The sequence below is a fragment of the Pleurodeles waltl genome, chromosome 5, assembly GCF_031143425.1.
Source record: "Pleurodeles waltl isolate 20211129_DDA chromosome 5, aPleWal1.hap1.20221129, whole genome shotgun sequence".
NCBI classification, from domain to species: Eukaryota; Metazoa; Chordata; class Amphibia; order Caudata; family Salamandridae; genus Pleurodeles; species Pleurodeles waltl.
The window spans coordinates 1,651,722,195-1,651,735,612 of record NC_090444.1 but is presented as its reverse complement, the minus strand read 5'-3'; positions in this window follow the sequence as shown (position 1 = coordinate 1,651,735,612).

The following is a 13,418-nucleotide window of genomic DNA, read 5'->3' as shown; positions in this document are numbered from 1 at the left end:
TTTTTTGGCCTGTCACCATCAGGGAGCTACATATAAAATAAAATGTAGCTCAGTTGAAAAATACATTTTAAAAAGTTGTTGCTCATTAGAAAATGCACTTCTTTAGTTAATATACTGCACAGGTCTGTGGGTAACCAGCGAGCCACATAATTTCGTCTTAGTTGCTGCAGTGTAGAAAATAAACTTGTGTATTTCTAGTGCTACAAGGTCATAAAGCACTGTGAATAAGTAATTCATTACTTGCATAACACACAGTATATGATAAACTGTTACACAATGCGCAAAATGTTTGAGACAAAATGGTGCTGCCAAAATATAAATTTTAGTAATATCCAGAGGGTAAGTAGTGCAGTTGTTTTACATTACTGGCCCTTCAACACCATCAGATGTAGGAAGCATGATATAAAAGGACAATTACAATTAAAAGCATACATTTCACAGCCCGGTTGTCTGTCCGGCTCACCAGACAGGAGACTCACTAAAAGACACTTCAACTGAGGCATTTAAAATGCCAGAATTAACAGTCCTGGGATGGTTGTCTTTTTTTTACAAAAAGTAGGGGAACGTTGTATCATAAATAGGGCTCTCACTATTATGGTATTTATTTTTAAAAAATTTCATCTGTATTTATCCATACTTATTTTTTGCCCAGTTTATGGCTATTTAGCCATATTTCTTGTGTTTTGAGAATAAATGGAGAAGTAAAATTGTAAATTTCCACATTTATTTAACTGAAGAACATGCACTAAAACTTTGATGTGTTTTGTTTCTTAGCAAATTAAGCAGCCAAATATAACAAAACATTGCACCCACAGGTAAATAATACCATTATACTTCATATATATGTTAACATATGCTTATATTTAAGGACATCTCATCCTGTTTCATTTCCCATGCTGTCTATTTGCTGGCTATCTGTTGGCCTGCAAATAACATTGGCAACATGGCGAGTCACTCACAAGAAGCACAATTTTCAGTATTTTTCTGCTTTTAAAAATAAATACAGACAGGAAACACATTGTTTTCTTTGTACATTTATCTGTAAAAATCAGTAAAAACTGAAAACTGGGAGCCTTAATCATAAATCATAAAAGTATGGGCACGCGGTGCCCTGCAATCCCACCCGCTTCGACCTCTGCTGAAAACCACAGGTCTTGCTAACTGCACATTCACTGTCTTCTTTGGGGCCCTCCGGTTTCATCAACTGTTGTCTGACTTATTACTTCAGGCAGCCAGGGTTGTTGTTCCGCTGGTATGGCTTCACTGTCTGTGTGGCAGCGCTTGGCAGGACCCACCCTCCTCTCAGACCTCTCTATTCGAGAGCTCCCATGCATGAATGCAGTGGTGCACCTTCCACTGTGTGTGAGGTCAAGTGACCTATCCCTCAACAGCATGCCTTGCCAGTATGTTCCTTCCACCTTGGGGGGGGGCCTCACTCAACACATGCCCAACTTGCGCTTTGCAGGGATGCCGCTGCCCCTCTTTCTTCACCGGGAAAAACAGCAGTAGGCAGAAGCAGGTAGCAGCATGGCATGATGTGAGCTCTGACATGTCTGCGCTGTGGCAGCACAGGTGGTGCAGTCTGCCTCATTGCCTCATTGCCAATGTAAAGGTCATGGGCCCTAAGCCCAATAGGGCCAAATTTACAATAAAGTGGCACAGCGCTGCCCCAAATTTGACAGTGCTGCACTGTGTCGCTTTAGAAATGCAGGGATGTGCCGTATTAACAGGATTATAGCTCACCCCTATGTTTCCCCCTGTGCTGGTGCTTAATTTACTGCCGAGTGTAAAGGCAGACACCCTTGTGCCATAGTGCAAGAATCGCTGCGTTGGGGGTGGGGAGATTGTTTTTGTGCAGGAAGGAGCAAGGCCTGGTATGTGATGGTTATTGGGATATTGAGAGTTACTTACATGTTGTACATTGATTTATAGAGACATTAACTACGAGCTCCATGTGTGATGTGTTCATGCGTCTGCTACCGGGATGAGTAGGGGATATGTGCCTCGGAGAAACTTAATTGCTCTGCCTGAGAGTTTGAAAGAAATAGCAAACTGCTTGTGTGTGTGTACCTAAGCCAAAAGGGAGAAGCCTGTAGTTGGCACATGTGGAGTGCAAGCTCCGCTCCAGCCCATACGAAGCCTCATGGAGAAGGTGAAGGCCCAACAAAGGAGCACAGTTGAAAAAAGCCTGCTAAGACTTTGTGTTAAGGCTAAGAAAAAAAGAATGTTCTGTGCCACAATACCGAGCTATCAGTCACACATAGAAAATGCTAAAGGCAGTGACAATCTTTTATGTGAAATAAATATATACTCACCAGTAAGACAAAGGTCACAGCTGAAGTATCTATACATGCCAGTTGAGAACTGCTGGAGAGTATGATATGTGCAAAGTAACAAATAGCATAAACTACCTTCTGAATGTCGCCTCAAGCAAGGCAACTTGAGCACTCACCCTACCGATATAAAGTCATGAGGTGGGCCAGAAATAGAAAAGTGTCAAAATAGCATGAAGAAAATAACTCGAACAAAACAAAAAGATGAAAACAAAGACCAGAGCATACAAGAAATAGAAAATGAACTCACCATCAAAAGTGAAGAACATGCAGCACAACCATTGGTCTGGTCCAGTGACCCAAGCTCAAGTACACAGCCAGTACTCCCAATAGGCACGGATTCAAGCCCACAACGAGCGCTGCATGACCAACGTATACTCTCAACACCAGAAGAAAGAAAGGTGAAGTACACAGCATCTCTTTTCCTGAAACCTCCACCACTATCCAATATCACAAAAAACTAATATTGGTGTCAGATGGACCATGTGGATCAAGACTTTTGATGATTTATAGATGATCTGGAGAAGCAAGTGAGAAGAAAATCATGAAAAACTTAAAGAATCTTGTTAGTGACAGAGTAAAAGAATTGATAAGGAAACTCAGACAGGCTTACACAATGTCTTACTGTCAAATTAAAAAAGTGTTAGGAGCCAAGTTCACCCAATGCCAAATGACCATGAAAGGTACATTTTCAATCAAGCGAGGCAGCAAGTTGATGAAATGATGAATGAGTTTGTTGAAAGACTTTATGTGCTCATCGAACATTGCAAATTCAGGGAATTTAATGATGAAAAAGCTGTGCGCCTATCAGTCATTAATGGTTGTTTGTCGGAGTCGTTCAGAAGACACATGTTGAAAGAGACAGTCTAGAAAAGGTGTTAATGGCTGCTAGAGCTGAGAAACAAGCCAATCGGCAAGCCGCCAACATGGAAGTGGGAACAGAAAAAGGTGAATCGGCCTTAGTCATGAAGAGTAGACACCAGAGTCAAGCAGAAGCCCACAAGTCAGCATCATCGGGAAAAGAAAGAGTGTTTCTGATGTCGATTTTCATTTCCACATGAGAATAAGTGTCCAGCCATAGGGCAAATGTGTAAATGGCACAGAAAGGAGAACCACTTTATAACTGTTCACAAAGCAAAGAAAACCCCAAGTGCGTCATGGCAGGAGGAGAAGATGTATGCAAGAAGGCTCCAGAAGCAGTCTTGCCACACCCACAGAGACAAAAAAATGACCTCAACTATGACAGGTCAACACTAAATGATGTTGATCCTGCAAGAGTTCTTTGACATCACCATTGAGTGACAGTGAAGGTGGTGAACATGAGATGATCATAGGTAAAAGGGACTGACATGCACAAGCTGGCCTTACCTCATGCATGTTATAAGGAAAAGAAGCAGAAGCAAGTGAGCTGAGACAGCAAACGAACTCACATGGACATTGACCTAAAATCAAACTGGAAGTCAATGGTTAGCCATTAGCTTTTGTAATCAATAGTGTGCATCAACCAAAATCATGCCAATTGAACAATTTCACAGACTTTCGCCCATACCACGACTCAAAGTGTCAAGTACGAAGGTGCAAACATAGGCTGCTTCCAAGCCGTTGCGGAGTCATGGATAATTCATAGCTACCCTGCACCACAAGAAGACATCTGTGCAGGCCACAGAAACTTTGCTGTAACATGACATTACTGAGTGTTCTAGTGGTCCTACACCGTGGTTATCGCCCATTGTGGTGTGCAGAAAAAGGACAGTGGAGGGGCAGTGCACATCTGTGGGGTTATGCGCCAAGCCAACAAAGCAATCAAGAGAGAGAGATAAGTTGTAGTCTGCACATTGCGGATATGATCATGCAGTTGAAGTATTTTCCCATCTTGGCCTGAAACAAGGGAAACATCCTTTTTTACGACTTTTTTTTTCCGAAGGTCGTGGTTAACGAAAGCGCAACAACGCTTTTTTTAACCACGACTTCAGTTTTTTGTGCTTTAACTACGTATGTTCTGAACAACGAACATGCGTGGTTAAGGTACAAAGAAGGGACTTGGCGAAGGTAAGTGTGGGTTTAGGTTTTGGGGAGGGGGTGGGGGGTCAGGGGGTTTTAGGTTTTTGGGGTGGGGTTGAGGGGTGGGGCGTTTTTGGTTTTGGGGAGTGGGTGGGGGGTCAGGGCGTTTTAGGTTTTGGGGTGGGGTTGGGGGGGTGGGACGTTTTTGGTTTTGGGGAGTGGGTGGGGGGTCAGGGGGTTTTAGGTTTTAGGGTGGGGTTGGGGGGGTGGGGCGTTTTTGGTTTTGGGGAGTGGGTGGGGGGTCAGGGGGTTTTAGGTTTTGGGGTGGGTTTGGGGGGTGGGGCGTTTTTGGTTTTGGGGAGTGGGTGGGGGGTTAGGGGGTTTTAGGTTTTGGGGTGGGGTTGGGGGGGGTGGGGTGAGGGATGTAGGGTGAATGGTGCCTATTGCTAATGATTTTATCAGGAATGCCTTTACAACGAAATATCGTTGTTAAGGCATTCGTGGTAAAATCATTAGTAGTAGCAACGAGGTCGGTGTTCCGACCTCGTTGTTAAGGGAGTAGTTTTTTTTGCAGTCGTTGTTTCGTCGTACAGTCCTGAAACAAGGCTGCCCCCAGCTTGAACTGGAAGAGAACTGTAGGTTCAGTACCACCTTTTTGACTCATGTTGGTTTGTTTAGACACAAAAGATTTTTGGCAGAATTCTCTACTGCAGAAATTTTCCAAGATGTTATACGTAGAAGTATTCTCCCTGTGACACATATCTTCAAATTACAGTGATGATATACTGGTATTTATTGCACAGCAAAGGAGCATGACAAAGCCCTGTCCATTAAGCAAATCATTACCGCTACCAATGCTGATAAGGACATGTGTGCCCTTAGAGACATTATTGCAGTCCAGTCTTGGAAACGGGGTGTTTGACCTTTAAGTGACGATGTCTAATTTAAAAAATATTGCAATGTCCAAGGTGAACTGTCCATCACTAAAGAAGGGATTATGCTAAGATGATCTCAGATTGTCATACCTACAAGTTTGAGGCAAGAAGTTATTGAACTCACCCATGAATGTCATTGTGGCATTGTGGCCACCAAGTGGGCATGGAGGGATCGCTTGTGGTACCCTCGTTTGGAGGAGAGAGTGGAGAGGGAACTAAAAGAGTATCATTTATGCAACTGCCTGTCTCCCAAAATGACCCAGCATCCCCTAACAAAGTCCGGTCTTCCTGTGCAGGAGTGGGAAAAGATTGCTGTTGATTTCTTTGGGCCACTAGCCAATGGAACATCACCTTATGGTGATCACTGACGAACATTGCCGGTTTCCTCTGGTGAAGACATGTCATCCATAACCCACAACAAAGTCATTGAGCCGCTAGATACAATTTTTGCAGTGTGGGGCATGTCATACATTCTCAAGCCTGACAATATTCCACTGTTCAACAGCAAGGAGTTCAGGGAGTTTCTAGCCAGTCACACATCAAGCATCAGAAAAGCATACCTCAAGCCAATGGTGTTGTGGCAATATTTATGGGGACATTGAAACAGGTGATTCAACGTGCATTGATAGAGGGACTTTATGTGAGTCAAGCATTATGCCAAGCCCTTTCTGCCTACCAGTCAACCCCTCATTCCAATACAGGTGAGAGTCCTGCCACTCTGATGTTCGGGTGAGCCATGAGAACCAAACTACCACAGTGAACCCCTGAGCAAACCCTACATGATGATGTGGTTCGTGCTACTGACGTTGTTCGGAAGCAGCAGGTGAAGATGTATGCTGATCAACATTGTCACACTCTGGAGGTCGAGTTCGAGGCAGGTGATATTGTTTTGCCAAACAAAAACAAAAGGAAAGACAGATCCTCCATTTGATGTTTAACCTTTAAAGGTTGTGACATGAAAAGGAGATTTGATAATGGCACATCATCCCGGCAAATTCTTCAGAAGGGACTCCTCCCACTTCAGGCACCTGTCTTGTCAATCATGGGTCTCTGCAGATGCAGAGAAAAATACCCCACCTAAGGATTCTGATCAAACATTAGACCCTGTACCTCTGGGGTCCACCCTGGGTACTGCTCAATTACCTCATGCCACACGGTCTGGCTAAAGTGTACAATCACCTAGACTTCTGATCAAGGAAATGTAGTGTTGCTATTTGTTCGTATCTTTTGTCTGTGTCTTTTTATTTGACAAGGGGAGAGATCTAGGGACTTATTTACAAGCCCCTTGTGCCTCCTGAGTGTCATTTTCAGTGACACTCTGGTGGCGCAATGCCCTACACCATATTTACAAGGCAGCGTTAAGCCATTTTTTGCACTACGGTGCAAGGGTGCCTGCATTGATAATAGGCAGCTAAAATTAGCACCAGCGCTAGGGAAAGCACAGGGTTGCACCGTATTTTCGAAAATCTGGCCTCTAGCGTCTTAGAACTCTAAGCATTAAGACCTCTCTGACTAGAGGCAGACTTATGTAAGACCTTAGATAATTAATCTGGAAGGTGTGAGAGTGTGGTTTGTAAAGGTTATTGGGATATTAAGAGTTACGCCTGATTAGGAGTTGGGTGGTTGAACCACCACAATGCCAATATGGCGGTGGTGAAGGGGCCATCAAGCTGGCGGCCTCATCATCGCCATAGTAAGGTGTAGCCACCTGGCAGAAACCGTTCATATTACAATGTTTCCAGTGGTCAGCCCAGTGGAAAGAGTGTGGTGAGTCCAATGCCGTCGCACAAAGCACTCTCGGAATGCACACTGTCCGCATAGCAGACAGTGCGCAATCCGAGGGTGTTGACACTGCTTTTCCACCAGCCATTTAAAGGTTGGTGGAAAGGGAAGTCATGATTAGAAAAATGGTGCTGAACTCGGCACTGCCATGGCTGACCACAACTTTGACCGCTGCCATCCCGTCGGAATCCTTGACCCTGGTGGAGGCAGCAGCCTCCTGGTGGTCGGACAGTCAGGAGTGCAGGGGTCCAACCGCACTGCAAGTTTGGTGGTCTCAAGACAACCAAACTCATAATTAGGCCCTTAGTTACATGTTGTACGCTGATGAGTAAAGATTTAACTAGGAGCTCTGTGTGTGGTGTGTGTTTGCGCCTGCTACGAGGCAGGGAAGGACGCAACAATTACTTTGATACCCAAAAATAATGACATCCACCTGCGCTAAGCCTATTTATTTCTTGTATACTTTGTACGCCTAACTTTATATCTCTGTGATTCCTCCTTACATATTACATGCCTAGAACGTGTTTTGCTCCTAATGTTATAGGAACAGCAGTGTTGAAAGATCTTCTTTCTCGCGGATATTGGATCTAGGGAAATTTTAGGAAGAACTGTCCGTGGTCCGTTATCAAAGTACTTTAGTGACATCTAGTGGCTTTATACTGCCACCAAACATTTACTTCATATTTGATACTGTTACTCAGAAATAACTGCATAAACGATTAAAATACTTTCATTTTTATTAATGTAAAAAACATGTTTATATCCCAGTAAAGGATGCTCATGTGATGTTAGCCAAACATGAAATTGATGTCATTAATTCACAGAAGTTAAAAATTCGAAAACTTAAGCTAAAAAAAATAGAGGTGTTTGCAGAGCTTCATGAAGCTCCCGAAGACGAATCTTTGAAGGAAGTTCAGCCAAAAAATGAGAATCACTAGCAGTAGATAAAAAGAAAGCATCTGGAGCTGCAATTAAGTCATCAGGAGATGGCAAACACAAACATCAACTGGCCCAGTGGTAAACCTGCTGAGAAGCCCATGACTCATAGAAGAAACCAACACCAAAGCACACCAGTGCTTACAAAGATGACAGAGGCTGCAACAGTCAAGATGAGCACAGAACCATAGCAGGCATCACAAGGGGGGCCAGCTTCACAAGCAGCAATAATCACCTGCCAGTGCTCACAAAGGGGAGGGACCAGGGGCAGGTAAAGGCAGACAAGACGCTAGACTGCCCCGAAGACAAGATGCTCATTCTTTCGAAAGAAATTTGACGTCCGGGGTTACTTCCAATTATGATGAATGATTAATTCAGAGTTGGGACAGTCTCTGGAGGCTCGAGCCTGGCTCGAGTCAGATCCCAGGTTCTGACTCAACTCTAAGTCCTCTGTGACCTTCATGGTCTAACCGAGCTGAGTTTCGCCCCTGACAGTTCAGCTGGGGTTTATGCGCTTTCTGTTTCACCCCCACAGGAATTATGAGTGGCTGAACTTGTATTAAACATAAACGGCTTCATAAGTATGTATCACTCTGATCTCTTTATCTAACCGCCAAAAATAGAAAAGATGATTGCTGGCACCATGCATACTAATAGATCTGATTCAGGCAGATTAACTCAGCGTCAGTATAAGGTAGAGAGGAAAATACATTTACCCACCTATTTTTAAAGATCTCCCTCCTGCCTGTTCTAAAATGTTTGCATGTATGTGGTAGGCAGCAGCAAAGTTATCTCCCTTTATCTGTGGGAGAGGAGGAGTGTGAACATACGAATATGGCACCTTAATTTTCCCTTTTCTTTTCCTGCACAATGTGTACCGCCATCTTTAAAAACGTCCTGCACGCCCTTTCTTTCACTCCAGGGAGCCATGTGATTTAGGTAGTCTGGCTAGTCCAGCAGTTATTATTATTCCCTGTTCTCACAAACACAGCCAGTCTCCCTCCAGAGCCTTTTCCCCCCACTGATAACACTGTTAGACCTGACAGCCTTTGTGTGATCTTCCCCAAACGTTTTGTCTTCATCCCTCCAGTTTTATGAAACTCATTTTTGTTGGCATTATGTCTCTGTGCACTTTTTCATTGCTAACCAGTGCTAAAGTGGTTGTACTCCAGGGTTTTAAGTGCACACATGCCAATAGACCCACTTCTGGTGGAAGGCTCCCAATTTTGTAAACCACAAAATGGTTTTGTTTTAGCTGTCTCCCACCTAAAATTGCCTCTTTCAATAGTAGTCAAAGGGGGTAAATGCATTCTACTGATTATTGTTTTAAAATCACTCATTTTATTCTTTCTAATGTCATATATGTAAGTTGGATGAAAAAAGTGGTAGATCGCTAAAAGGGGTGAGGCCTATGTAATTAAGCTGATAGCCTACATATGTAAACAACAATTCTTTGATTCTCACTCAACTGTAAGCAGTGCATTTTCTTCTACTTTCACCTTTTTGAACCACTGACAAGCACTGTGAGACACTCACACTGTCTCCTGCCTGAACTCCAGAGTTCTCTATCGTGACCCATTATAACCACCTGGAGACGACTCAGTTCAAAGTATACACTATACACGAGTAGCATGCTACACATTAAAATACATAAAGACAACATCCTAGTAACACTTAGCCCTCTTAGGGAATGCAAAATTAAGTAAAATGTGAAATATAACAGGAACTAAACTGATGACATTTATTACCTTAACAATTTTACCTTCATTGTTCTGAAATCAATCACTGATTTTGCCATTAAAGTTAAAGGCAGGAATATAGAACCCCATAGGGGCCAGTTTCAGTTCCATTTTTAGTTACTACCATATCTGAGATCCGGATGGACACAGCCCTGTTGTGCTATCTCCTTAAAACATGGTAAAACTGGCCTACACCTGATTGGCACAATTAATTTACTTAAAAGTCCCTTGCATGTGGTGCCACATTGCACTGCTGTGGACCTGCAGCACTCATTGTGCCAGCCACCCCACTAATGTAGCACTTTAAAACTTGTCTCAGGCCTGCCACCTTAGCATGTAGTGCAGTTTTAAACCATCCGTTCTCCCTGGCAAAAATCATCCTTTTACCAGACCTAAACTTTCCTTTTTTTAAGTCACACTAAGGTAGGCTCTAAACATCCCATAGGGCAGGATACAGTGAATTAAAAAACACAGGGCATGCGGTTTTAGGTTTTACATGTCCTGTTAGTGAACAACTCCTAAATTTGTTTTCCACTACTGGAAGGCCTATCTCTCTCACTGGATAACATTGGGTTAACTTATTATATTTAATAAGTGCTAACATTTGATTGGGAGCAGGTAAAAATGCCATGTTCATACTCAAATGAAATGTTCTTTCAAATCCTTTTTAGTGACAAAATCTGATTTTAAGTCACAGTTCTGAAAATTCCACATTTAGACATTTGGCAGTTTCATCCCCACACTATTTTTGTGCCTCTGCCACTGTCCTGGGTACCCTGACTGTGAATAGTGGGCTTTGTGTATTCCTCCCAGATAGTGAGACAAAGGGAACTGGGTGTATGCAGAATGGGACATCCTGCCTGGATTGCTGGTGACAGAGTTGCTTGTTGCCCACTTAGATTTCAAAGGGCTGCCACACACACAGGGACATGACACCATTATTTTATCTCCCCAGACTTCTTAGAGCCTTGAAGGGAAGAACTTTCCAGAACCAGATGTGCGGGTAGCCTAGAGGATTCCCCTGCTTGAATGGCTGGCACGTTGTATCAATTTTAGACCCTCATAGTAACTCTTCAGTACAGTTCTGGACCTGTGGGAGACTTCAGGACTGCTTTGGACCCCAGAGGACTGCCTTGCTGTTTGAGACCTGCCTTGTACCTCAGAGGACTACCCTACTACCACCAGAGGCCAGCCCTACTGCTTGAGGGTTCCCTGTCTACCAGAGGACTGACCTGATGCTTGAGGCCTGCCTTGCTGCTTGAACCCAGGATTACCAGAGTGATTTCAAGGACTAGTTGGCTGGCCTTCTGTGTGAGCCACAGTGACCTAACAAGCTCCAAGGACCTTGAACCCTGCAACTGGTCTCTGCTGGAATGAGTCCTAACCTTTCAGGTGGTGCCCCCAAGTCCTGGACCCTTGGTTGTGGTGTTAAAAGTGCTGCTCATGCCTAACCCTAAATGTTGAGACTTTCACCAAAACTGGCCTGTTCGACGATCCACCCAAGGTGCATTGCCAGTCAGCCTCCCTCAGCAGTAGCTCCTGGTGAAGGTATCTAGTCTTGTAGAGCCCTTGTCGGCTACAGTCTGCAGCTTCACCCTGCTGGAGATTTTTGCCTTCCACAAAATTGACAAAGTCCAAAGGTAGTAATCTTCAATGCGATTCCATTCAGTGGCTCCCTGATGACAACACCTCCTCCTTGAACACAACTGGCTGTTTTGCCTTGCTGAACTTTTTGTTTTCTGTTACTTTTCTTCAAATATTTTCCAAGTTTGAAGGTAAATGGATACTGGCCCCAATCCACTTTGTGTATCGGATCGGTGCTCCATGGTGGTCGGCCTTAAGTTTTGACTTCGCCCTGAGCTCACACGATCTGATACCTGCGGTTGATGCTTTGATCTTTTAAGTGCCATTTTTCACTAAAAACTTTAAAAATTCATAACTCTAGTTCTATTGATTGGATTTAATTAATTTAGGTGTATTTTTCTTACATTATTCTTTATTTTTTTAAATTGGTGTGGGATTTTTCTTGTGTTCTGTTTTCACTTCATCACTGCTTGTGCACAGCATCAAAAGCTTTGCGGATTGTGGGACTTCCATCCCCTTAACCAATAATCCTAGTTTCTGACATGCACCAAGTACTGCCTTCACCCAATCCTTGCAGTGTTGGCCAGCACTAGTATCAGCATTATTAGGGATGGCCCAATCCCTGAACATGGAAATTCAGTTAAAGCTAAAGGAGCTGGCAGACAGGAAAAATGATAGATTCAGGAACGCACTCTACTCAGATGTAAATTCAATTGTTGAAATACGTTTGCCCTTCAATTGTTCCTCCACATTTGGCAGCACATTCAGTGCTGCTAATGTTCTGCATGTGAAAACCCCTGTATGGCCCATCTAGAGTCTGAGGATGATGGAGGTGGTGGAGAGAGAGGGGCGTGGTTAACGTTTTGATGGGACTGCACCACTGCCCATTCATCATCACACAGAGGAAGATGAAAGCACTGCAGCATCACACACCAGCAAGATAAGTGCTATCCAGAATCCTCCATGCTGCTTGTAAGAAAATGTTTTTGGGGGTGGATAATTGCCCACCTCAAGAAATACTACCAACTCTTATCAGGGTGAACTATTAAAGTCACTAAAATAACACCAGCTCAACCCCCTGATAGTTGTGGCACAGAATCAGACAGGCTTATCCTAGGGCAATGTATAAAGTAGTTATGTAGTACCACAATAGGAGTGTAGTCAAAACGCCAATTAATAAAAATTCCAAACTTAATTACGATATTACAGAAAAATGTAATTAGCAAAATGACAAAAATCCAATAAGGGGAACCAGGGAATTTTTAAAGATTTAAGTGAGAATAACGCAAATGAACGCAAAATGCCAATGGTAGTCAATGGTTGTTTTAAAGTAAGTGCAAGGCAACCACAATGGAATCTTGGTTGGGTAACCAAGTGTACAGCTCAAAAATGTGGAGGTCAAAAAGTGTGCAAATGTTTGAAAGCCCTAATCCAAAAAGGGACTTTGTAATTTTTTGGAAGATAAACCTATCTCCCCATGGACAAATCCGAAATTGTAGCCACCGGCAAGGAACTGCTGGTCGAACACGTGCCACAGGTTAGTCCCAATGACTCTTTGAAGCTTTTGAGGTTTTTGCTTGAAAAAGTCCAAAAACAGAAAACAAAATTGCCCTTTTTGGAGAGCTGCTGGAGCCTTTCATGGGGATGAATCTGAAATTCAATCTGATGTGAAATAACTGCCATTAGGGTTCCTTTTGCTGTAGGTCCCCTTGGCCCTGTACCAAATGTTTTTGAAAGTTTCCAAACTTTTTACTGGTCCCTAAGCAATCACAGGAGTATAATTCAAAGACCCCTCGAACCTCAGGGGCGGCACCTAGAGGCACTTAGGTGCCAGACAGAGGCCCCAGAAAAGTCTTGTCCAAGTTCTAGTTGCCACTGGTCAGTTGGGAATTGTGTGGAAAGGCCTCTTGCAGTTCCTCACAGGTCACAAACAGCAAGTACAGTACTCTTCTGTTCTCCTGCAGGTCCTAAAAGTGTTCTCACAGGGTACCTTGTGTGCTACATTTATGCATGGCACTAGCTAGTGGGTGAGGGTAACCCCTAGACACTCCCTAGCCAATGGGGTAAAGGTTGCCAGGGGCAACTCTACCCACTTCTTCAATGGTTCC